The sequence below is a fragment of the Notamacropus eugenii genome, chromosome 5, assembly GCF_028372415.1.
Source record: "Notamacropus eugenii isolate mMacEug1 chromosome 5, mMacEug1.pri_v2, whole genome shotgun sequence".
Lineage (NCBI taxonomy): Eukaryota > Metazoa > Chordata > Mammalia > Diprotodontia > Macropodidae > Notamacropus > Notamacropus eugenii.
The window spans coordinates 124,960,762-124,987,475 of record NC_092876.1 but is presented as its reverse complement, the minus strand read 5'-3'; the positions used below and the strand labels follow the sequence as shown (position 1 = coordinate 124,987,475).

The following is a 26,714-nucleotide window of genomic DNA, read 5'->3' as shown; positions in this document are numbered from 1 at the left end:
CTCTCACCCCCAATTTGTTGGGAACATGACTTCTCAGTTTCAAGTTGTCCTCCTTGGTCTGCCACCTTCCTTTTGCCCACCCTGGAACGTCTAGGGAATTTTGTTTAATTTTCCTAAATTTCTTACCAGAAAGTTTGGCAAAGGCAAGTTTGTGGAGGAGGCTTTGGCTATGAGCACAAAAACATACATCCCTGGGAGTCTGTCATCCCTAATGGTCTTAAAATTAGGCAGAGCGAAGTTCCAGAGGCGGTCGCCCAGGCTAAAGCCCACGGAGAGGAAGAGGAAATGTATCTGTTGACATATTTGCAGGGGTCTGGATGCAGTCATTCGACTAGAAACACTTTGGAGACAAGAGATTTGTCCTTGTTCTCATTTATCTTCTACCCCAAAGACCCTGTTTTAGGGACCTTCAATTGCCAGCCAACAGTGGAGTTGGAATCCAAAGACCTAGGCTACGTTGGTAAGGCAGAGCGGGAAGGGCAGTGGACTTGTCATTAGTAAGGTCTGACACTCTTGTCTCATCAGGGGTACCAAGATGGGGTCTGTTGATAACATTGGCAGTTCCTATATTACAGGGTCATTATGAGAATGAGAACGTGTGAGCCTCTAAGTGTTATATAACCCTCTACTACAGGCTGCTTTATTCTCTGAACCTCCTTACTTCACAGGGTTGTTTTAACAAAAGGGGGTAAAAAGATAACAAAATCGTTGCATTTCAGAGTTAAGTGGGACTCCAGTGACCACATCGTTGAATTCATATAAGAAAGGAAAACCCACAACAACATATCTGACAAGTTGGTTATCCCATCTCACCAACATTTAATTTGGAAGATCCCACCACCTTTCAGGGTGGCCCCTTCCACTTTCAGAAAGCTCAAATCACTGAAAAATTTTTCCTGACATGCAACCTAACTAAAGTTTGCTTCTTTACAATTTTCATCCATTGATCTTGTGAGGTGAGGACCACAATGCTGCCACTTTGGGGCTCACAAGGTTATTGTGAATATAAGTAAGTATTTGTAAGTATATACCGAACACACTTTGAAAACTGAAGTGACATAATTATCACTGAAACAGTATTCTCTCTTTCACCAGTATCTACCACTGGATGCCAGGAAGAGTAACTTCTAAGACTTAGAAACAACACTGGCTGAACAAAACATTTTGGCTGGAATGCTTGACTGAAATCCACCCTTCCCTGCCTCCTGAGTCAGAGATCCCCTGCACAAGGACTGGAGGTCCAGAAACTTCTCTCAGGGGCTCCAAGAGGTCAAAACTATTTTCATAATAATACTAAGACACTTTAATTTCTAATATAATCACTACTGACAGAACTCACGTAAATAAAAGTTCTGTAAAAGGGTGCCCTCAATCATTTTTAAGGTATAAAGTGTTCGTGAGACTAAAGAGTTTTAGAGTCACTAATAAAATGCAGCTACCTCATTCATAAAGGAGAAAACAAGCCCAGCCAGGGAAGACATGGGATTCATCCAATGTCACACAGAAAATAAATAGCAGACATAGGACTGGAAAGAAAGTCCACTGTGAGAGTATTAACGTATCCCATCCACAGCCCAAAATTGTCTTTGGGATTTCACTTTGGAACTATAGTGAACATTCACTCTCAGGAATAGTGGCCTGGTATAGGATACAAAATGGACTGGCTATTCTGGAGAAGAGAGATGGTCTTACTTAGGGAAAAAAGTGTCCTTGAGAAACTCAGGCTCAGTCACAACCTCCTAAATTCAGCCTTTCCTCATCTCTAATTACTTTGCATTTTTTAAATTGATTTGTACGTTTACGTGTGGTCTCCCTTTATAGAATATAAGCCTCCTCGAGGTCAGGGACTTGGGTCTTTTTTTGTATCTTAGTATAACTAACACCAAGCAATTCAAATAAATAAACACTTATTAAGTGCCTACTATGTGCCAGACACTTTGCTAAGCTCAGGGGATCCAAAAAGAAACAAAAGACAGGCCTTGCCCTCAAAGAGCTTAAAATCTAATCGCACAGAATCTGATACATAGTAGGGTGTTTAATAAATGCTTGTTGGCTGACCACACAGTAGCTACAGAAAGTCCCTTTCAGCTCTGACATTTTGATAGTAGTGCTGCTGGATTTAGAATCCAGAGACTGGGGCTCAATATGACCTTTGTGATCTGAGCCAAGTCTGGGTCTCAGTTTCTCATCTGTAAAATGAGGGTATTGAATTAGGAGACTTCTAAGATCCTTTCCAGATCTAAGCTAGATGGCACAATGGACTCAAGAGCATCTGAACTCAAATCTAGCCACAGACACTAGCTGTGTGACCCTGGGCAAGTCACTTAACCTTTATCTGCCTCAGTTTTTTCAACTGTAAAATGGAGATAATAGCACCTACCTCCCAGGGTTGTTAATAAGGACCATAGTAGATAATTGTGAAGTGCTTAACAAGGCACCTGGTACATAGTAAGCACTACAGAAATGTTAGTTATTATTGTTATTATTAAAATTGGGCCTCAGACACTTCCTAGCAGTGTGGCCCTGGGCAAGTCAATTAACCTCTACCTGCCTCAATTTCCTAATCTGTAAAATGAGGACAATAACAGCACCTACCAAGAAGGGTTGTTTTCAGCATCAAATGAGACAATATTTGTAAAACCCTTAGCACAGTGCCTGGTATGCAGGAGGCACTTCATAAATGCTTGTTCCCTTGCCACTCTGCCCCTACCCTTTAAAGACCCTTAACCTCTGTGAGATCTAGCTTTCTTGAGAGTGTTGGACTTAGACTGTGAGCTCCTGAGGGGCACAGACTGTCTTTCAGCAGTGCCTGGCACACAGTAGGTGTTTAATAAATGCTTACTAATTTGACTGAACCAGACAACCTGTAAGATCTCTTCCAACTCTAGATTCTACAGTAACAGTAATAACCAACATCTCTACACAGGGTTTTAATGTTTACAGACTACCTCTGAGATCTCAGTAACCCTCATGATAAGGAAGCAGGCCAGGCAGGCATCATTACTTCATTTTACAGAGAAGATAACCGAGATTTGGAGCTGTGAGGTGACTTGCCCATGTTGCACACAGCTCCCAAATGGGAGATCCAGAATTTGAATTTTGAACTTTTCATTCCTCAACCAGCCTCAGTTTCCTCCTTTGTGAAACAGGGAGCACAGGGCTTGCTCAGCCCATCTCACTGGGTGATCAGGAGGCTCAAATTAGATGACTCATGTAAAGTGCTCTATAAATCAGAATCTTTCTTAAAATTCTTCTGTTCAGGCAACGGGCCACTCTGCTTATAGTTAAGTCCAGCCCAGGACTGCTTTGTTTCTGTATAAGCACATGCCAGGGATGGGGGGGAAGGACACCCGGGAGGCCAGAAAAACACCAGAGAACACTGTGCCCAGCAAAGCTTTTTAATCTGACCTTTCCTTCCCCCAAAGTCATCCATCCTCCTGTTTCTCCAATCTAATAGACTGCAGCGGGCACTTAGGAGAGGACAACTGTGGCTAGTCCTTTGCTTAATGCTGCCTCTCCTACAGTACTGGGGAGCAGAGTTAATTACCTCATTACAACATAATGGAAAACACAGCACAGAAAAGCAGCTCCCAGGGAGGAGGGAGCCCATCTCTCTCTCTCTCTCTCTCTCTCTCTCTCTCTCTCTCCAGCAAGACTAATCTGCAAGTTAACCCTTCCAGGTTTGGCTCTCTTCCAGATGGAGGAGAATTCTGGCTCTTCCTGCCATCTATGCACCAAATGTCAGAGTTGGAAGGGTCCTGAGAGGACAGTCAGTCAACAAGCCTTTATTAAGTGCCCAGTACTGTGCCAAGTATGAGATATGCAAGTTAAGGCAAAAATCAGGTCCCTACTCTCAAGGAGCTCATGGTCAAATGGGAAAGATAACATGCGAATGATTAGGTAGGGGCAAGATATATACAGAGTGGATGAAGGTCATCACAAAAGGGAAGGAAGGTACCAGCCTCCTGGAGGACAGGGAAAAGCCGTCTGCAGAAGGTGGGATTTGGACAGATTCTTGAAGAAACCCAGGGAAATGGGTACAATGACACCAAGATTGGGAGATATAGTGTTCTGTGGGAGGGAAGTCAATTAGGCCCATGCAGCTGGCCCATGTAGTTCATGAAGGGCAAAAAAGGGAAGGTATGAAGAATTTTAAATGCCAAACACAAAACTTTATGTTTGATACCACAGGTTCTAGAGCACCATGATTGACTGAGCAGGAAGGAGTGACGTGGTGTACTTTAGGATAATTGTTGTGGCAGCTAAGCGGAGAAGGACCAGGAGTGTGGAGAACAACCAGAAGGCAAGCAACTTCAATAATCCAGGCAAGCAAGTGATGAAGGCCTGAAATTTGGTGGAAGTATAAAGAGAGAGAAGGGATCATATTTAAGAGAGGTTGTGAAAGTAGAAAGTACAAGATTTGGCAACGCATCACATATGTCAAATGAGTAAGAATAAAGAATGGAACATGAACTAAGGTTGTAAACCTGGGTGACTGGGAGAACAGTGGTGCCTTCAACAATAATGGGGAGAGTGGCAAGGGCCAGGAAGATTGTAGATAATGCATTCTGTGTTTTATGTGCAGAGTTTGAGACATCCCTAGAACATCTAGTTGGAAATGTCCAATAGGCATCATAGTACTGAAAAATCTGCTCAGAGCTTGGGACTGGAAAATGAGCTGGAAAAGGAAATAGCAAAACATGGCTTTTGCTAAGAAAACTCCAAATGGAGTCAGGAAGAGTCAGATATGACTGAAATGGCTGAACAAATGCTTTATCGAAATTCTTTGAAATTTTTTTCTCCCCAAATAGAGGCAGACTCCAAATAGGGTCACAAAGAGTCAGACACAACTGAAAAATGACTATACAACACAACTGTGAAGGTAATGAAAGCCTAGAGTGGCTTCTCCCAGCTTTCCCAAAGATGCTTATCGGAATTCAGTCCCAGAAGGAGATCATATCCCTCTAGCCTCACCTCAACATCTACAGAGAACACAAAATTCCACAAAATTTGCTTACAGCAAAACTTTGCTTACAGCATTGCCCCCGGGGGCCTCAGTTTCTAAACACTATGTTTCCAACACCTCAGACGCCAGGCAAGTATTTTTTTCCTTCAAGTCCAGGCCTATGTTTGCATATTTGTAGGGAACTTCCAGGGAGTAAATGTCTTCCACTCATACAGGTCCAACTCTTCTATAGCTTAAGGCATAAGGCTGAATGATTTATCTCTGGTCACAAAGCTAGCACGTCTATATGGGCAAGATTTGGATCCGGATCTTCTGATTCCAATGCTGGTAGAGCAGTACATAGAGTGCTGGACTTGGAATGAGGGAAAGCCAAATTCAAATCCTGCCATGAACATTTACTAGCAGTGTGACCCCTCTTCTCTTGCGACCTGATACCCCCATAGGAAATGGGCTAGAACCTGTCCAGAAGTACAACTGGAGTCGAGGAAAGAGGCAGAGTTAAGGTGAAAATGTTTGACCTTTTCTGTCATAGACACCTTTGCTGCTGAAGCACACATTCAATCTCCATCTCTGAATGTTGTTTTTAAAGACATAACATACCAGGATTACAAGGAAAACCAATTCTACTGAAATCGTCATCAAATTATTAAAATAAAATGAGTTTGTACGCCTCAGTTTAACAATCCTTGGACTACAAAGACCTCCAAGGATCTGATGAAGGATCTAGGGCTGAGAATGTTCCAATGAAGACAGGATGGTCCCTTCCAAAGAGCCTGAGAGTTATCCTAGGAAAGACAGATTAGATTTCTTCTGGTGGAATCCAGAGGGCAGAACTAAAAAATCAATGAGTGGGAGTTAACAGGGAGGGATGTTTTGGCTTAACATAAGAATGTTTCCCAATAAACAAAGCAAATCAAAAATAGAATGTAGTTCTTTTAGAGGCAGTAGAGATGACTAGACTTTTCCCCTCATCTTGCTGCAGAGGGGATTATCTTTGTATTCTACTGCCAATATATCCCATCCATGCCTTGTCTGCATGTTGTCTCCCCTAGCAGATGGTGAGCCCCTTGAGGACAGTGACTCTCTTTGAACATCCTTAGCACTGTGCCTGGCACATAGTAAGCATTTACTAAATGCATACGGATTATAGATGGTCTCTGGGGTTCCACTCCAGATTTGAAATTCTGTGATCTATTCACAGGTTGGACTAAAATATCTCTTAAAGTCTCTTCTCACCATGCAATTCTACTGTTTCCCCCTTACAGCACCTGTCTGAATTCTTTACTATTACGCGAAGCAGCCCAGACTACCTGGGACAGGCTGACTGCTTAAAAGTTCTTGCTTCCCTTGGGGCAAACTCTCCCCTTCTCTGATTTCTGCTTGGTGGCACTAGTTCTGATTTTTGGAGCCGCAATGAATAGGCCTACTCCTATCCTATAGACTCCTGAGATACAGAGAAAGTTTTAGGGAAAAAACTGACTTGGCTTGGAATACCTTCCATTTAGTTCCAGGCCTGGAGTTAGATTGACTTTCACCTTCATGAGCTCAAATCCAGCCTCAGACCCTTATTAGCTGCATGACCCTGGGTAAGGCATTGTTTGCCTCAGTTTCCTCATCTGTAAAATGACCTGGAGAAGGAAATGGCAAACCACTGCAGTATCTTTGGCAAGAAGACCCCAAATGGGATCCCAAAGAGTCAGATGTGACTGGAAAAGACTGAACAACATGTTTTATAAGTGTGGTTACTGGCATGTCATTTCCCCCTTAGAATAGAAGCTTTTTGAAGGCAGGTGACGTGTTTTTGCTTTTCTTTTTCTTTCTAGGACTTAGCACTAGACTAGACGGGCAAAAGAGAAAGTGCTTAATAAATGTTTGTGGCTTGACAATGACTGACTAAATCCTTTCCAGGCCTAAAATCTACCATTCCAGCACTGTAAGTGACAGATTAGGGGGAAGCATTTTTTAAGTATTTACCCCAAATCCCCCTGGGATGTTTGGCCACTAGTGCTAATTACCTTCTTCCACCTGCTTCACCGTTGGCACTCCTGGTATGCAGGGCCCTGGCAACCTCCCAGAACTTTTGTAAACAATTAAATGGCTCCCACTCATGGTCCCCAGGAGGCAGATAAAGGAGAGATAGGGATCCCTTTATCCAAATAATCAAGTCCAGCTTTTTTTTTTTTTTTTTTGCAGGGGTGGAATGTTACAAGCCTAGGACAGAAAAGAAAGGTGGGAGGAGAGGGAGAATGCCCAAAGGTGGAGTAGGAATTTGGGTGAGGTAGGTCAGTTAATGGTCAGTCCCCACCCTCCCCCTCTTTCAGACCTGAAGAGTAAATCTAAGGCCCCAAATGACTGTGGGAGAACTAGGCCAGAAGTAGACCTAGAGTCAAAATCCAAAACAAAAAACACTTTATATTATCCAGCTTAGAGAGTGGCTCTGGCTTCCCAGCCCATCAGCAAACAGACCCTACCACCTGTCAGCCAACAAGCATTTATTAAGTCCTTACTACATGCCAGGGTGGCTAGCTGGCACAGTAGATAGACTACCAGTCTTGAAGTCAGGAGGATCTGTGTTCAAATTTGACCTAAGACACTTACTAGCTGTATAACCCCTGGGTAAGTCACTTCACCCAGTTTGCCTCAATTTCCTCATCTGTAAAATGAGTGGAGAAGAAAATGGCAAATCACATCTTTGTCAAGAAAACCCCAAATGGGGTCACAGAGAGGCGGACATGGCTGATTAACAACAATTGCATAGATTATCTCATGTGAACAACAACAAAATATGCCAGTTATGGTGGGCCAGTCACAAACCCAAGGTTCAGTGTCTTCATCTACAAAGCGAGATTAACAAACCAGCAGGCTAGCTACAATGTAAAGTCTTCCTAATGGTAGGTCACCCCTACGTACATATATACCACACCCAATCATTCCCTCCCAAGTGGTGAAAGGAAGGTATGGGGAAAGGGGTACTTTTTTGCCTCACTAGGGACCTATAGTGTCCCCACTCAGAAAGTTTTTTTTCCTCTTTATTTATCCAAATAAATCTAGCCACCAAATACTTACTCATAAAGCACCTATGGCCCCAGATACCTAATGGGCATGATGAAGCTACCCAAAGTTGCAATCCTTGGCACAGGTTTGATGAAGGGACCCAATGAGTATGGTGGATAAGTCATTTCCTAATTGCAAAAGGCAAAGTTGGAAAGATGCTTTAAGAGATCATCTCATTTAACCTCATCATTGTAGAGAAGAGGAAACAGAGGGCTAATGAGGGAAAGTCATTCGTGCTACTATAATTAATATTACTATGAAAATATCACAATTATCAAGGGACAATTCATGTGCTCTATTGCCAGGCCCTAAGGTCACGAGATCTGGAAGGCCCACAGCCCATTGACTGGGACCAACAAGGAGGATTCATCCAAGAACATGGAAGTCTTCCCTGATGCCCTCAAGGGCCAGGCCTGACTTTCTCAAACTATCTTGCATTATAATACTTTGCTTTTGGCCTGGATATATTTATATATTATATCATCAGTCAATAAATATTTATTATTAAGTGCCTACTATGGGACTACTATGGCACAGGGATATAAATACAAAAAAGACAGTCCCTGGCCTCAAGGAGTTTTACAATGTAGTATCAGAAGACTATTTACAAAGGGAATCTCTAAAAGGGGGAGGGAAGATAATACACCAGGAGCATAGCTGGGAAAATTAAGATGAGGTAGAGAACCCAGGCTGATGGGATCTTGCAGGACCATAAGGTTTTCTCAAAAATGAACTTCCTGGGGCACAGGCAACAAGTCCGACAAATCCCAAAATTGTGCAGTTGAGTGAGTCAGACACCACCAAAATGACTAAACCACAACAATTTGTTTCATTTAATGATACTCATAACAGCTGGCACTGATATAGCACTTTAGGTACTACACAAATATTAGACGCTTTACAAATATTATCTCATTTGACCCAGGGAGGAAACTGAGGTAGGCAGATTAAATGATCTGTCTAGGGTCATACAGCTAGCTAGTGAGTGTCAGAGGCCAGATTTCAACTCAGGTCTTCCTGCCTCCAGGTCCAGCACTCTGTCCATGGTACCACCAACTGCCTATTTACTCTGTCTCCCTGTCTCCTAGTAAAATGCTTGTTGTGCATGATAAAGCTTGTGGCTGGACGTTAGACTAAGTTGTGATCTGCCTCTTTGAAGGAAGTGCCTACTTCTATGAAATCACAGGGCCATTTAAGGGTCAAAACATCATCATTCCTAAATGCAGAGCTCAGCACAATGCCTGGCATATAGTAGATACTTAATCAATGTTGATTGATTGAAATTGCTTCATAGGTCTTACCTCATTTGTTCCACAATATTATCCATTTTCCCCAACAAGAGCATAAGCTAGAAAGCAGGCAGGAAACATACCTGATACTTTTGAAGTTATAGCCCTTGTTAATTCAGTCGGTTTTTCAGTCATGTTTTTGTTGTCCATTCACATCTGGCTCTCCATGATCCCATTTGAGGTTTTCTTGGCAAAGATATTAGAGTGCTTTGCTATTTCCTTCTCCAGCTTGTTTTATAGATGAGGAGATTGAGGCAAACAGGACTAAGTGACTTGCCCAGGATCACACAGCTAGTGAGTTTCTGAGGCCAGATTTGAACTTGGTTCTTCCGGACTCTAGGTCTAATCCTCTATCCACTGCACCACCCAGAAGCCCCTCATAGCCCCTACTACCATATTAAGGACAGACACAACAGTTTTTCAGTAAACATGTTCTGACTTAAGACCGTACCTATGAAGAGCTCACTCTTTACTCCTGGATTCTCACATCTATCTTGTCTACCACCTCAGTTAAACATGGAACCCCACTGGGCAGCCATACTTGGCACTCACCACAAAGACAAGGCTGCTCAACCAGCAATATCACAAACAATAACTTTCCGAGGCCAGCTGTCTGGCAGAGGGTGGAGGGAGTGGGGGAACCTCAACAGATTAACACTGTTCATTAATATGTATAGTTCCCATCTGCTGCATAATCCCCCAAGGCCATCTAGAAAGCCTTCCCTCCCAGCTTTGGTTATCACTCCAGCTAGAGTCTAGCCAAACAGCTAACAGTATCCTAGCTTTGGAAAATCTCCGTAAAACTATACTTGCCTGTGCCCTGCCTCTAAGACGAGCAACCTGGAAACTGTTCCAGACAGAAGGTAACAAGCAGACTAACAGGTCCCAGGTCAAAGGAAAGTTTAAGGGAGGCCAGGCAATACATCAGAAAGAACACAGAGCTGGGACTACAAGACTGGTCTTGAATTTTATTTCTTCTGGATGGACCTCAATTTTCTCATTTGTAAAATAAAGATATTGGACTAAATGATTTTTTAGCTTCGTTCCAGCTCACGGATCCTTTTTTTCCTATGATTTCTGAACTTAGATCACATCCTAATGCTTGAAAATGGCACCATTCCATCATATAAAATTCAGCTTCTTCTGCCTCCTCTTTACAAGCCAAGATCTCAGAATACTCAAACAGGAATCAATTTCAGGGGTCATCTTTTCCAACAATTATAACAATATCTCCAGCAAGTGATCTTCTGTTGTTGCTCAGTCATTTTTCAGTCATGTATGAGTCTCTGTCACCCTACTTGGGGTTTTCTTGGCAGAGATACTGGAGTGATTTGCCATTTCCTTCTCCAGCTCATTTTACAGATGAGGAAACTGAGGCAAGCGGGGTTAAGTGACTTGCCTAGGATCACACAGTTTGTAAGTTACTGAAGCCAGAATTGAATTCTGGAAGATGAGTCTTCCTGACTCCAGACCCAGTACTTTACCCACTGAGCCACCTAGACCCCCTAGAAGTGGTCTAGATTCCATTTAGACTAGATGCCTCCTGTGATGGGGACCCCAACTCTCTCTTCAGGCAGACCATTTAGTCCAATTAATTTTTTTATCAACTTTGCATGAAATAACTGCAGTGTGAAAGACCTTGTTTCAAGCACCGGAATTATTGAATTTTTTCTGTGGCTTTGAATACCCTACCTGAACACAGTTATGGTAGGAAAAGCAACCATCTCAGAGAACATCAGATCTGGAAGGAACCTTAAAGTTCACTTGGTTCAGCCTCATTTTATGAACTGGGCAACTTGAATTCACACATAACTAGCGAGAAGAAGTACTGGCTCAAACCCAACCCTCCTGTTATGAATCCTCTTGGATCATACCTTTTAACATAGAAATCCCACCATGCTAGACATATAAAGCCCCCCAAAAGCTCGACAGTCAAATATGGTGGTAGCTGAAAAGCGATATTCTTTTCATAGGAAGAGGCCGAATGTGGTCCATGACATCAGACGTGAAATGTGTCTCTGACATCAGATACTAGGTATGATTGTTTTGTAGGTGTTACTTAACTGTTTTTGTTATAAAGCAGAGTTCAATAGCAAGGAAATGGCCACGCTCTTATTTTAAGGCAAAAAAGCCCCAACTTTTAATGGAAGGGAAAAAAGATAAATGGATGTGTCAAACTACTCCTGTCCTTAAAGACCCAACTCACCTTTGTGCCAACACCTGGGTTTGCTTTGCCCCGTTAGAGTATAAAGTCCTCAAAAGCAGGAACTCTCTTTGGTATTTGTAACCCTAGTGTTTCCAGAGTCTTGCACAGGGCTTGGCGCGCAGTAAACCAGAAATACCTTCATTTCAGTCAAGTGCCCCGCCTCTTCCTTTAAATACCTAGTGGCCTTGGGTGAGTCCCTGCCCCTGTGGGTCTCAATTTCCTCCATGAAAAGAGTCAGCTGGACTGGATCACAGGTTCTTATCTTTCTTTGGGCTGCGTTTCCCAGGGGCACGCTGGTGAAATCTATGGACCCCTTCTTGGTCTGTCAGTTGATCATTTAGCCTTTTTTAAGTACCTACTATGTGCCAGGCACCGTGGCAGATGCTGTAGCCACAAAGAAAGGCAAAGGAGCTCACGGTCTAAATAGGAGCTCAAAGTCTAAAATTCTAAGAATAACGTTTTTAAATGCATAGAATAAAATAGGATTACAAAGAAAAACAAATATATCGACATATAGTTATTTTTTTCCTTTTAAATGAGTTCACAGATCCCAAGTTAAGACTTTCTGCATCAGGGGTTCCCCTGATGCTGACTGACTCATGCCCAGGATTCGGGCAGGTGAGGAATACAGACAATTAAGGAATGATCCCAGTGCTCCAGAAGCAATATCTTCATCAGGAGATGAGACTTACATACACAACGCATTCAGTAGCACTTCAAGGCAGCCTATGATGAAGTGCTCAGAGGAGTAGTGGTAAAAGCCACTCCAATTTCTTGAGCATGTAAGGTTTTTAAAGCTGTTTCCTCAGTACAACGGTGATCCCTATTTTACAGAACAGTTTCCAACAAAGCCATCAGCCACCACCCGACCAGAACAACCAACCAGCAAGCTCATTCATCACAAGAAAACAAACTTGGGAGCCAGTCTGCAGCTGGCTTGCTAAGTAAGCAGCAATGCTTCCTGGGGAGACTTTAAAGAAATGAGAAGTAAATGCAAATGCCCAAAAGATCTATGTGGCGTGGGATCCCCCCTCCAACGGCGCATGTGGCCAAGGAAGATGTCTGAGGCAGAGAGAGGCTAAAGGAACTGCCCAGGATTGCTTCTAAGTGGCTCATAAGATGGAATTTGGACCCAGGTCTTCTCACCTCTATGACAATAATCACTTACAAGACATTTCATGATTTGGATTTAAGGCCTTCCCTCACAAGAATCTTGTAATACAATTCAACCTGTTTAAAGTAGATATCACTGACTATTCCCCACGCCCCCCCTCATCATCTCTGCCTCCCAGCTTCCCTGCGCAATGCAATGCAGAAGACTATACATAAAATATGGCTCCTAACCCTTGGCATCTGACCATAGGTGTGATAATATATTACTCGCATGGAATAAGACACACATTTTTGACATGACTAATGGGTTAAATGTGTTTTTCTGTACTTATTGGTTACAAAGGAAGGGCTCTAGAGCCTGTTTTAGTCTTGGATATTTTCCTACAAGTCTACTTCATAGAGGTAAGAAAACCTAGAATGTGAAGGGCTGAACAGAAAAAAAAAGGCCCTGCCTACTTGTGATTTTCTGAGGAAAGTTACCAGTTAAATTAGAAATTCAGAACAGGAATAAACTTTGTATATTTTTCCTGTGAATCCCCAGGCTTCCTTTAAGACTCAGCTCAAATGCCATCTTGTGCAAGAGGTTTTCACTCTTACCCACTTCTTACCTCTAGTACCTTTTCTCTGGGATGACCTTCCATCTACTCTTTATATGATTAGATCTTGAGGGCAAGAACAGTTAAAAAAATTTTTTTCTTAGTAACTCGTAGTGCTCAGTACTGGTCTGGTACAGAGTAAGCATTTAACAAATACTGGATTGCGCCACCTCATAACATAGGGTGAGGCAAAGAGTTTCTTAGAATTCAATCAAGGCCATGAAAACCAAGACCCCAATGTCTATAAGAAGAGGTCCAAAGTCAGCCATGAGGTAGTCCATCAGATACTCTCCCTACCTTATTTTTATCACCCTTTCAGCTTGTTAAATAATTCAAATGCTCAAAGGTCTCAAAACTTATATCTGGGAACAGAGGTAATAGAACACACCATGCCTCCCCATCTATCACTACCTTTAGATCCCTACGACATAAGAGAGCATCCTTGCTTCATGTTCAAGCTAGGAATTCATCTTTGGTGAGCCATTAATCCAACTGGACACTTAACAACACACATCTACCCGTCTCCTGCTATTGTTTCCATCCCATTCTGTGGTGTCCATCATGGTCTCATTTGGACATCTAAGTTGTGAATGCTTAGTTTTTTTGTGTCCCTAGCAGAGTGCTGCTTTACCACAGAACCTCTCACTTAAGAAACATTTGTGGCTTATGTAGGAATTGGAATGGAGAAGGAGAGATTGATCAAATCTTTTTGATTTAAGAAAAATCCTTCAAATACAAAGAAACAGTTGCAAGTCAAGTTGGTGCCACATTAGGGTAGCTCAGCAAGGGTGAGGGACAGTCTGACATAATCTAACAGTAATCATACAATAGTAAAAATAGAAAAGAACATTAAATGACCTTTTTTCTTAAGACAGTCACAGTGTCCAGGACAGAGAAGTGACAGTTCCAAAAGTTAGGATACCCCCAGGTCATTCATTCATCAACAAATCTAAATTAAGAATACGTACAAAAAAGACTGAGAACTAGGAGGTAGAAAACTAAGACACTGTCTCAACCCTTAGGGACCTTACCAACAAAGAGGGAAATTAAGAGAGGAGCACAAATAATTAGAATAAGATAAAAAAAAAAATCCACTCATAAACAACAGGGGACATACTTCTGGTTTCTCCATAAGGATCTCTGGGCCAATTACTCTTCACTTCAAAAAATGTCCTTGCCTCCTCCACCCCCATGCGTAGTCAGAACTGAGAATGACTGAAGAGCTGGTCTCAACAGCAGGCTGCAATGCATTTGAGTATTAGTTCAGTCACTGTGTGGCCGTGTTGTTGTTCAGTCATGTCCGACTCTGTGACCCCATTTGGGGTTTTCTTGGCGGTGGTTAGTCATTTCCTTCTCCATTTTACAGATGAGGAAACTGAGACAAATAGGGTTAAGTGACTTACCCAGGGTCACACAGCTAGTACATGTCTGAGGCTGGATTTGAACTCAGGAAGATGTGTTTTATTGACTCCAGGCCTGACAACCGATCCACTGTACCAGCTAGCTGCCCCTGTAGATCTCTAAAAACCAAGAGTGTTCAGCTGGATAACTTCTAAGTTCCCCCTTTTGTGTCCACTCTTCTTACTTGCCCATGATTTTTGCCTTGAAGGGCTCCTGGGTATTTCCCTAGCCCTATTTTCTTGCCTAAGGGTCTTACCAAGCCCCTCTCCAACAAGGTCACTGAGTGAATTCATCTTTCAGTCTCCTACAGCAAACTCAGGGATGGACTCTAGTACCTTCTGAATTACCCCCCTGTTCTTCCCTCTGCATGCCCTCTCTCAAGCCATGGACTAGAATGGAAAATTCCTCCAGCTCCTTAATGGATTCAGTATTGATGGGTCCCAGCCCTCTTACCTAAGAAACAACTCAACACATACATCTTTTAATGTAACCTTGGAGAAGATCCTTGAATGGTTTGGCCTCTAAAAACACAAGGAAAGCAATGGGTGGGAAGAAGGAATGATAGGATTTCTAGTCTATATAAAATATTTTTTTGTTATCTCTGTACCAGCACTGGGAGACGTAATTGATCAGTTCACAATAAATAACACAACTCCCATCTTGACAGCATTTTAAATTTCCTAGAAAAGAAAGTGGCCCAGTGGATGAGGAGCTGGCCCTGGAGTCACGAACACCTGCGTTCAAATCTCAGACAGTTACCAGACCCTGGGCAAGTCACTTCACCTCCATTTGCCTCATCTGTAAAATGGGGAATAATAATTGCACCTACTTCCCAGGGTGGCTGTGAAGAGCAAATGAGATAATTTGTAAAGCCCTTAGTACAGTGGCCCAGAGGGGCCTTGAGCTGCTTGGCTTGGCTTGGGCTCCACTGGCACCATGATTCCCCAGGGATAATCTATCACCTGAAATGGCATCATGGAGACTCATTCAGCTTTGATCCCTCAGCAGCCTTGGTTGCCTCTTTCCTTGATTGCAGGGCTCTCCCCCTAAAGAGGGCTCAAAATTTTCTGGCTAACTCTTCAATTCCTATCAGCTACTCTACTTCATTTTGGCTCCTGGAATACCACATCTCTGCACTCGTTCCTGGTCCCCATACCTTTCAGCAGCTCCCTTTCCTTCCCCTTTATAGCTTCCTCTGCTGAGTTGTCTTATTAGATTTTAAGCTCCTTGAGGGTAGGGAGAGTGTGTGTGTGTGTGTGTGTGTGTGTGTGTGTGTGTGTGTGTGTGTGTGTGTGTGTGTGTGTGTGTGTGTGTGTAGGCATCCAGCCCTGAACACAATGCCTGCATATAGCAAGTGCTTAATATTTATTGACTTTTGGAATGGCTTACCCAAAGTAAAGATGGGACTGAATCTAGGTGCTGAACCCAAGCATCAGGGTCCTTCATGCCCTCTCACAAACCTTCCTCAGCCCTGGAAGCACTAAGGACTAAAGAGGCAGGAGACTCCTGGCACATACAGAGAGCCCTGTAAGTAACAGCAGATCTGACCTGTCATCACAGCTGCAACAACAATCTCTGTGCATCACAAAGACAGCCACCCCCTACCATGGTCCCACGAAACTCCAGGAAGTCAAAGGAATTCAAACAGTTGTCCCTTGAAGTTCAACAGGGGGTAACAGAATGGTTTTTATTTTCTTTCTAATCTCTTTCCTTTAGGGAAAACATGAGAAGAGAGTCTAAGAGTTCTTCATTTTTCTAATGTAGGCTTTAAAAAAAAATAAAACTGTAAGGAAATAAATGGTTAAAGAGAAAAAAGGCACAAGAATGAGGGAGCGTGAAGGCCTTTGCGGTGACTCCAGTATGAGATCCTGCTAAGTCAGGAGCCAAGAGGCTCTCAGCTGATGATTCCCAAATCTACCTTTCCTGCTCCAGTCTCTGTGCTGTCCTCCAATCTCGCATCTCCAACTGCCTTTCACACATCTCGCACTGGATGTCCAGTAGACATCTTTACCTCAACATGTCCAAAATAGAAATGATCTTCCCTCAAACCTTCCTCCTTCTCTCATCACGCCATGTCCACACTGTTGCCAAGCCTTTCAATTTCACCTTTGCAATCTCCCCAATACTCCCCCTTCTCTCCTCTGACACTACCACCACTAGTACAGATTCTCACCCCTGGATTTATTGCACTAGCCTGCTGATGGGTCTGCCTGCCTCCAGTCCTTCCCCACTCCAGTCCATTCTCCACTAATGTGATTTTCTTAAGTTCCAGCCTATCATGTCACTCCTCTGCCCAATAAACACCCCTGGCCTCCTATTGCCTGCAGGATCAAGTACAAACTTCTCTGGTGTCCGAAGTCTTTTATGACTTCGGCCCCCGACCTTCTCAGTCTTCCTACACCTTACTCCTTAACAAGTATTCAGGAACACCTCGCTGTTCCACGAACAAGACACTCCCTCCTTCACTCTCACATTCTCTCTGGCTGTCCCCCATGTCTAGAAGGCTCTCCTCTATCTCCTGCCTTCCCTGGTTTCCTTTATGTCCCAACTAAAATCCCATCTTCTGCAGGAAACCTTCCCCAGCCCCTCTGAATTCTAGCTCCTTCCCTCTTATTTTGATCTGGGCTCTATAGCTAGTCTGTATATATCTGTTGGTAAGCTGTATCTCCCATTAGATGCTGGGCAGGGACTATATTTTGTTTCTTTTTTGTATCTCGGGTGCTTATCACAGTGTCTGACATATCGTAGTCCCTAATAAATGTTATTGATTGACTCACTGGTCATCCTTGTTTAGAAGGAAAAGATACTGAGTTTTCCATTTATCAGAGGCCTCTGAGCAAAGACTGAATGACCGTCTTTCAGGGATATTTCAATGAAAGCCAGGGTATAAGGCAGGATTAGATCATGGGTTCTTAATCTGGAGATCCATGAGGCTATTGTTTTTAGGTACATATGATATAGATATAAATGTATAATTATTTCAATATATTTGGTTACCTTGGTAACCCTATTTCTTTTTATGCATTTGAAGACATGATCCTGATAAAAGGACCATAGGCTTCCCCAGATTGTCAAAGGGTCTAGGATACAGAAAAGGTTAAGAACCCTTGGCTTAGATCAATCACCAAGTTAGTCACTTACTACGTACCAGGCACCATGTGAGGTTCTGGGATGTCCTGGAGAGTCCCCTAGAACTCAACAAAATCACTATTTCTTAAGAATTAACTCTGCATTCAGAGCTGGGAGAGCCACAAACACAAGCATAGGTCACTGTCCTGAAGGGAATTTACAGTCTAGTAAATCACCTTCAGAGCACCCCACTGAAAACATGAGCCTTTTACATCAAATAAGCAAAACCAGTTTTCTATTTACCTTCTTTGCATACATTTAGAGGAAAGATTTGTACCATATAGTCCAGCAGTGAGGGGGCCCACTCCATTCTCACATGCCAAACATTCACGTTGGTGAATGGGAAGGATGGGCTGAGCCTAATTTAGCATGCCAGTCTGAAAATGCCACCTCTGTGAAGCCTGTCTAGGGTGTGACGTCTTTCTCTTCAATCCCATGACCTTCTCGCTCAGCCTCTGAGTTTATATAAAAAAAGAGATCAATACACACTGCACACAGCATGAAGATCTGTGTATTTATTTTTTCTACAGGCTTGGCTCTTGCCAGTAGACCACTGCTCAGTTGGTTAGACAGTTCTGTTTGCTTCTGCCTCTCCTTATTATCTCTGTCAACATCTGAGGCAGCAAATTTTTTCAGCAATGACGATGTGGCATAGAGAGAAAGGTGCAGAAGACCAAGAGTTGAAAGACCAAGGTTCTAACCCCAGCTGTGTTAAGACTTTCTGACTCATCTTGGATATATCGATTTCCTTCCTTGGGGCCTCAGTTTCTCCTCCGGAAAATAAGCAAACAAGACTAATTTCTTTTCAAGCCCACAATCCTCAATAGAAATGAAAACAGATAACCCTCACCCAACACCCATCACCCTGCCCAGAAGTCCAGGTATCTCTGTGGCTTTGGCCTTCCCTGCCCAACCTCCTTATTTTAGGGAAGGAGAAATTATATCCTTAATATATATCCCAACATTGTAATCTAATGTTAGCTCACTAACACCCTTGTGGTCTGATAACAGTATGTAGCTATCAGAAAGCTTAACTAGTGGAAGTGAATGACTACTAAGTCTCTAAAATACACTGTTTTGAGGTGTCTCTTTTGCATATTTAAAATAATTGAATTGCATACAATTCCATCAATTTTTGCATGTATAAACCCTGCAGTATAGGAAAATAAAAGTGTTAACACCAAGGGGGGTGTGGGGGGGAGCATGTAAATCCTTACCTTTTTCCTCTAGCACAGGGATTCTTAACCAGAAGTCTATGGACTTGGATTGGGGGGAAAGGGAGGTGGGTTTTGATTTGGGGTGGGTTTTGTTGGGGTTTTTTTGAGAATTGCATTTCAGTGTTTCCTTTGCAGTCCTATACATTTTATTTTATGTATAAAATGATATGATTCTGAAAAGGGGGTCCCGAGCCTTCCCCAGTCTGCCAAAGAGTGTCATGGCTTCAGAAAATTTTCCAGGTGACTCTTGTCAGTTTCAGATGTTCATTTTTTTTTTTAATTTTAAGGAGATGGTGAGGGTGAACTTTCATGCAACAGTTCTGTAAACCTCAATTTCCTAATTTGTGAAATGGGGCCGTTAGATTATTTTGGCCTTAAAGTCCTTCACAGTTCAAAATCCTATATTCCTTGGACCCTATGCTGGGAGGGACCTCACCAAATACTGCAACACCTTCATTCTGCAGAAGGAAACTGAGGCAGGAATGTTTAGATGACTTGCCTCAAAATCAAGTCTTCATTTTCTAGATGAGGAAGCTGAGGTGCAGAGAAGCTGAGTGATTTACTGCCCTGAGGTCATACGCATAGACCAGTGCCAGACTTTCCCAAACCATGGCTGAGACCTTATGAGGAAGCACTCATGATTTTAGCCCTCTGTGGAATCACATGATGAGCAGCAAGGATTTATTTTTGCCCATCACTAGTGATGGAGAGCTAACGAATAGCACCATGGGTAGTGGGAAGCAAAGACCTTTGCTATCTGGCTTCAATTCTGGTTGGCATTCAAAGCCCTTCAAAAGCTGATTCCTTCCTACCTTTCCAGCCTCCTTACACTTTCTTCCTCTCCTTGTACTCTGAAATCCCTTGGCACTTGGCCTTGTTGTTGTCTCTACCATCTCCCAATCTGGGCATTTCCACCAGCTGTGCCCCATGCCTGGAATGCTCTCCCTTCTTGTTTCCTCTCCTGATTTCCTTGAAGTCTCACCTAAAAGCTCATCTTGTGCTGGAACCTTTCCCAGGCCTCTGTTATCTTAGTGCCTTCCCTTTGAACCTCTCTCTCATTTATCCTGTAAGTATCTTGTGTGTACATTTTTGTTTGCATACCATCTCCCTCAGTAGGCTATGAGTATCTTGAGAGCAGGGGCTAGTTTTTGCCTTTCTTTCTTCTTTCCAGGGTTTAGCTCACTTCCTGACACATAGTAAATAATCAACATAAAGGCCAGCTCACTATTATATATAGAAAGAGCATTAAATTAAGTCAAAAAGCATAGGTTCAAATCTCAGCTCCATTTAACACTTGTGGGGCCATGGGCAAGACACTTATAACCACTGAATCTCAGTTTCCTCATCTGTAGAATAAGATAATGGAACCAGAATACCTAGGACCATAGCATCTGAAACCAGAAGGGACCTCAGAGACATCTTAGTTCATCCTCTTCATACCAGACAAAGAAGGTGAGGCCCAGAAAAATTAAATTATCTGCCTGGATCAGTTCAATAGCCAGAACTAGCATCCAGGTCCTTCAAGTCCCCGAACACTGTTCATTTCACAGTCACAAAGGCACTTGACCCCAGTTGGCCATTTCCCAAAAGGAAAGAGGTGTTGGGAGAAAAACCTGCAGTCCTCTAACTGGAAAATGAGGGGACCACCCTGGAGACTCTACTCAGTAGCTTGGCATCCTGGGAATTTGCTCTGTCTACTTCAGTGAGGTTATCCCTACCTCCCAGAAACAACTCCTGCAAGCTGTTATAGCCCCAGGCCCCATTATAGGACACAGTCAGTCCTCCTACACAGGACATAGCAGATCATCCGCCCCCACTCCTAAACCCGTGACCCCATACTAGTCTCAACACCAACTTTCCATGACCCATTTTCCACTCCCCTAATGCTAATAACCAATGTATTCATATGACCTAATTTCTGGAAAGCAGTGTGGTAGGGCAGAAAGAATACTGGACTGAATGATAGGAGATGGACATTCTAGTCCTAGAACTTGCTAGCCAAGTGACCTCATGCAAATTACTTTCTTTTACTGAGCTTCAGTTTCCCAATTTGCAAAATGAGACCAATACTCTTTTTTTGCACACTTACCAAGAGGACTAAAATGAGATAGTGTATGTAAAATGATCAAGTGTGATATAACTGTTAGCTTTGTATTAATGTTTCCTTTGCAAAACAAGAGCTCCAGACTAAAACAAAGTCTGTTCTAAGGTCTCATCCACATTTAACCTTCCAAGCTCCCTCCCAGCTCTAATCTATGATTTTGCACAGACAAAAACCCGACTTGAATCATTCATCATCTCTGCTTCCTCTGACACTGCCCAGAAGGTTCTGTTACAATGACAAATGTGTTTTTATCTCCCATCTCCAGAAATATTTTTGCCCATTAGAGCCACTAAGGCAACCGAGTGCAAGGCTGTGGTCAGAAATGTTTCAACTGCAAAAGACCATTCCCCTCCCCACCCAGTTTTTATCATGATGACTTGGCCCAACATCTGCTCTGACCCTGGGGTAGGTAGGGCAGGCTATGCCACTATATATGCATTTGCTCAATAAACCTAGAAGGTTCTGAGTGAGTCCCAAGACAAAGACTCCCCTACCCCAAAAATGTCACTGGCTTCAGTTTTTATGTTCATGGAAATGAGCAAAAGGGATCCCCCACCACCCCAATGTGTACAATATGGCTTGGACTCCTTTAAGAGGTAAGGATTAAGACAAGGATTTCAAGGGCTTCCATGTGTCAGAGCGATTAGACATATTCTCTATGGAGTAAGAGGAGTAAGAGGATCTGTCTTTTTATAGGGCTTTGGGTATTGGATACTAGGAGCTAGCACTGGGGAAAGTGCATTGAAACTGCAGAGAGGCCGGTGTGGGCCAACAGAAGGAAGAATTGCTTTACTTAGGACCAGAAATATAGAGCTGGAGGAATCCTTATCAGTTACTTAGTTCAAATAACTTACCTTACACATAAGGAAACTGAGACCCACAAAAGGTAAGTCAGTGATTTGCCCAGAGTCTCACAGCTGATTAACTGCAGAATAGGCACTCTGACACCCAATCCAATTCTGTGTCCATTCCCCACAATATGTTATCACCTCAGAACTGTCCAGAAGAAGAAATGCCTGCAGAATTAGTAAGCACCCCTATGGCTGAAGGATGATCTCCCTTCACTGGTAGTTAGATGACTAATTGCCTTATACCATGACTATAAACTCCAAAGTCCCTTCCAGGTCTGAGAGACTCTTATAGTTCCCTCTTACAATCAGGGTCTAACAGTGCACCTGAAGTCAGGAAGACTCTTTTTCCCCAGTTCAAATCTGTCCTCAGACATTTATTAGCTGTGTGACCTTGAGAAAGTTAGTTAACTATTTGCCTCAGTTTCCTCATCTGTAAAATGAGCTGGAGAGAGAAATGACAAACCACTCTAGTATCTTTGCCAAGAAAACCCCAAATGGGATCATGATGAATCATACATGACTAAAACAACAGTGGTATAGAGTGACTTTGGGAAATGGGGAGGGAGATTGATTGAAACTCAGTGTATTCGCATTAGTGGGATAAGAGGAATGCATAGGGATGATCTCCTCCTACCTCCTACCCCCAAGCCTTCTGCTTCAGTCTCCCATAGTGGCCCCCATAATCCAAGGTTCAGCTCAAGCTTCTCATCCTCCATGAAGCCTTGGGAGATAAGGCCATGGTTTGATCTTTTCCTCTTCTGAACTCTTATTGTACTTTTTGGTATCACTCCCTTCCTGGCACTTGATTATGTACTGCTTTTGTATCATTAAATGATTCATATGTATATTTCTCAACTTTCTAACTCAACTGAAAATATCTGAAGGCATGGACTGTGGTTTAAGCTTGTATTTTATCTCCCAAAATGTTGGTGACATGAAGGGCAAGTCTCTTAAAAGCAAGAGAGGGTCTACAGTCTAATGGAAAAAACACAGAATCAGAAGTCAGACAATTTGAGTTCAGATCCTGACTCTGCTGTTGATTGGTAATGTGACCATTAAAAAAAATCTATTTCTCTAAATTCAGTTTTCTCATTTTAAAAAAGGTTGCAGGGGGTTGGGGAGGGTGGGTAGAAATACTTGTCCTAATCTCACAAGGGAGTCATTAAGGCAGCATGATATTCAAGAAGAAAAACAGTGATGAATATGAAACCAGAAGATCTAGATTTGACTCAACTACAGAAGTGGTGATGGTGATTGTCACTTCACTGAAAACCAGTTTTCTCATCTGTGGAATGGGAATGATTATGCTCACACTGCCTTCTTGAAAGGATCATTGGGAAGAAAGTGCTTTGCAAACTTTAAAGTGCTATGGCAGAGTAGAAAAAGTTCAGTACTTAAAGTCTGCCATTATGGCAATCAATCAACAAGCATTTACGAAGCTCCTACTATGTTCCAGGTATGGCAGTGGAAGTTAGGCAACAAGTGAAGAGTGCTGGACCAAGAGTCAGGAAACCCAGGGTTCAAATCCAGCCTCAGTTTCTTCATCTGAAAAATGCGGATAATAATAGCACCTACCTCCCAGGGTAGTTGTGAGGAAAGCATTTGAGATAAGGAGATCATATTTGTAAAGTACTTAACTAACCTTAAACCTAGCCTTTATTATTGATGTTACTGTTGTATGGTGGTGTTATTTCTGGCACTGAGAATACAGAGACAAAAAAGAAATGATCCCTGACCTAAAAGACCTTATGTTCTATCAAGAGAGACATAGACATATAACCATATATGAAATATATACCCAGGTCTTTTTTGGGAGGGGTAGTATAAGAAAGGGTCATACTGTAAAGTACTGTATGTCATTTCTTTTCTGTGGACTTCACAGTATAAGGAGGGAATGAGACCAGATGGTCTCCAAGGTCCTTTCTAGTTATGACATTCCAAGGACATGGAAATGTCACATGTGTAGCATGCATGTATGTAGTATGTATATTTCTCACATATGTGGTAGACAGGAGGCAGCTAAATGGTATAGTGGATAAAGCACTGGACCTGGAACGGAGAAATCCTACATTTACTAGCTGTGTGACACTGGGCAAATCATTTAATCGCTGTCTGCCTTAGTTACCTTAATTGTAAAATGAGGATAATAACAGCACCTACTTCCCAGGGTTGCTGTGGCAGATCAAATGAGATAATAGTTGTAAAAAGTGCTTAACACAGTGTCTGGCACATCATGTTTAATAAATGTTTAAAAACAGATAAATATGGGCTACTATAAATATTGTTGAATTACTCATGCAATATTAATTAGGAGACTGGTACTGTGGAAAGGGCAGCAGCTCAAGAGTTGGAGAACTTGGGTTCAGATCTCACCTCTGACACTTGGACAAGTTTTTTTTAAATCTTGTGCCTCAGTTTCCTTGCCTATAAAAACAGAGGAATTTGGATAAGATAGCTTGTGATGTCCTTTCCAGCTATAGATCTGTGATATATAATATAAGCAAATTGCTGACAGTAAGAAAAAGAAACATGACTGTCATGTACGTCAAAGTATCTTGTAACCACAGATCCCTCTAAAAATGTTAGTTCTGGCCCCTCCCCTTAACCCCGTAATCGATCATCCTTCTCTGTCAGGCACATGAAGATTGTGGGACCTCCTAAGACCAAAGTGAGAGTTCATTTTTAGTTCCCTTAAAATGCTCAATATTATCATAACTCATAAACTTCAGGCACAAATGTGGTGAAATGATTAAGCACCTTCGGTGAGCCCTGATTGGTGCTAATTGGCAGGTTGCACCTCACCCAATTAAAATGCTCTACACTGTGCTGCATCAAAAGGGCTTCCTCCTTCCCTCTGCAGGGCCCTAGGAGCAGAGGCCAGTGTTGATTCAAAGCAATCAATCATGACGGCACCCCAGAAATGGTTCCATTTCAAATGGAAATGAGTAAATGCTAATGAAAGACCCACTGGGCAGTGCTGCTGGGTGCCAGAAGAAGCAGGGACCTTTCTAGTCCAGAAAAAAAGGAAGAACTCTGTCGAGCTGGAGAGGGTCCAAAGGACAACCAGGAATAATGAGGGAACTGATGACAGTGACAAAGGGGCATTAAAGGAACTGGGGTTGCTGAGGCTGGAGAAGAGAAGGCTGAGGGGCAGGGAATGATAACTTTCTTCAAGTATTTTGAAGACACTCATTTGGAAGAGGGTTTTTTAAAACCTTGTTCTACTTGGCCTTGAAGAGTAAAAGCTGCAGAGAGAAACATTTCTGCTCCATATAAGGAAAAAAACATCCTGGTAAATATAGCTTGTCTATAGTGTAACAGGCTACTTCAAGAGATTGTGGGTTCCCTATGACTTTAAGCAAAGATTGGATAAACACTTGTCAGAAGTACTGTGGAGAGGATGCTTGACCAGCTACAGATTGGTACAGATGACTTAGAAGATACCTTATATATCTGAATGCTTCTGACACCGACTAGCTATGTGAACTATTCTGGCTTGTGCAAATGTGTACCATGACTGCCCTCCTTTATAAAATAAACTGGGAGAAGGGAGGAAGTTAACAAAATGGCCCATGATCTCTTCTAACACCAGCAACTTAGGAATCTCTGAGTCCGGGCAGGAATAGTGTACAGAATTATTAAAAACGAAACCAAACTAAACTACTAAAGAACTAAGACTGTGAAGGAGAACCAGATGGGCCAAAGGCTGCAGAAATCAATAGAAATTTCGAGGAACTTGGTTACTCATGTCTACCATCCAGATAGAGCCCATCAAATTCACTGAGGTCTGAGACTGTCACAGAATCTCAGGACCCCAGAGGTTTAACTGGCCTCTGAGGCCTTCAACAGCCAAACCTTTAACCAAAGCACTAGATCCCTCCAGAAAAGGGCCAAGATCAGTCACTGCATCCTGGGCCATCGCCAGTCATCTTGACTTGTCTTACTACTGGCTCTGGGGGAGAGGGGGAGGTGAACCTCTGCCTCGCTTAAATCCAAATCACTTCCAAGTCAAGACATCACCCTCATGATGTCATTAGTCCTTTTCAAGAATGAAGGATGATGTGCCAGACAAATGAGAAGTCATCTGCTTTCCACTTTTTGTCCTTTTCTGTTACAAAGAGTTCACTGCCTTAAGCAGTAAACCTATTCTAGCAGACCTAAATGAGGGAAGGGCTTCCTTATACTGAGCCCAAATCTGTCTTTCCAAATCCTTCTCATGGGTCCCAGATTCTCCTCTCTGAAGTTTATACAAAACAAGTCTTCTTCTTCCCAAGGACAGACCTTCAGATAGGCAAAAGGCAAGGAAAAATTTTCCCTTGACTCTCCCACACCCTGCCCCTCCCAGGCTAAACAGCCCCAGTGAAATGTCAAACAACCAGATGTCTTAATTAACTGAACAATTTTTTCCCACCCTCTACTATCAGGAGAAAGTGGCAGATGAGAAGAAACACAAGCTTACATCAGGAACTGAGCTTAAAAAAGTTAACTTCCAGGCTATGTCCTTGGCTCAGTTCATAAGCACATGGAGACAGAACTCCTACACCTTCCCCCTAATCCCTTCTCTAATCCTGGACAATGGCTATGGGAATTCACAAAGATGTCCCAGAGATCTGAAAATCTTTAAATCAGTAAAAGAAAGATGTGGTGATGTTCATCAGGTTTACTAAAATGTGGCCTGACCAGGGATATCATCAACTCTCTCAATCTGGACACCATTCAGGCAGCTTAAGAAAGATCACATAAACTTTTTTGGCTTCTACATCAGAGGCTATTAAAATTCCCTGTTTT

The 26,714-nt window shown here is 42.6% G+C and overlaps 1 protein-coding gene across 3 annotated transcripts in view; it reads right to left on the bottom strand.

Moving 5' to 3' along the window:
* GAB2 (GRB2 associated binding protein 2) overlaps positions 1–26,714 on the bottom strand; it is a 242,414-nt gene that overhangs the window by 187,333 nt on the left and 28,367 nt on the right. For 2 of the 3 annotated variants that reach the window (XM_072610741.1, XM_072610740.1), the window contains one exon: positions 9,393–26,714. This exon is cut by the window's right edge. The exons of the other annotated variant lie outside the window; for it this stretch is intronic. The gene's annotated coding sequence lies outside the window, so the exon portion shown is untranslated. The remainder of the gene's footprint in view (positions 1–9,392) is intronic. 3 annotated transcript variants of the gene reach the window in all.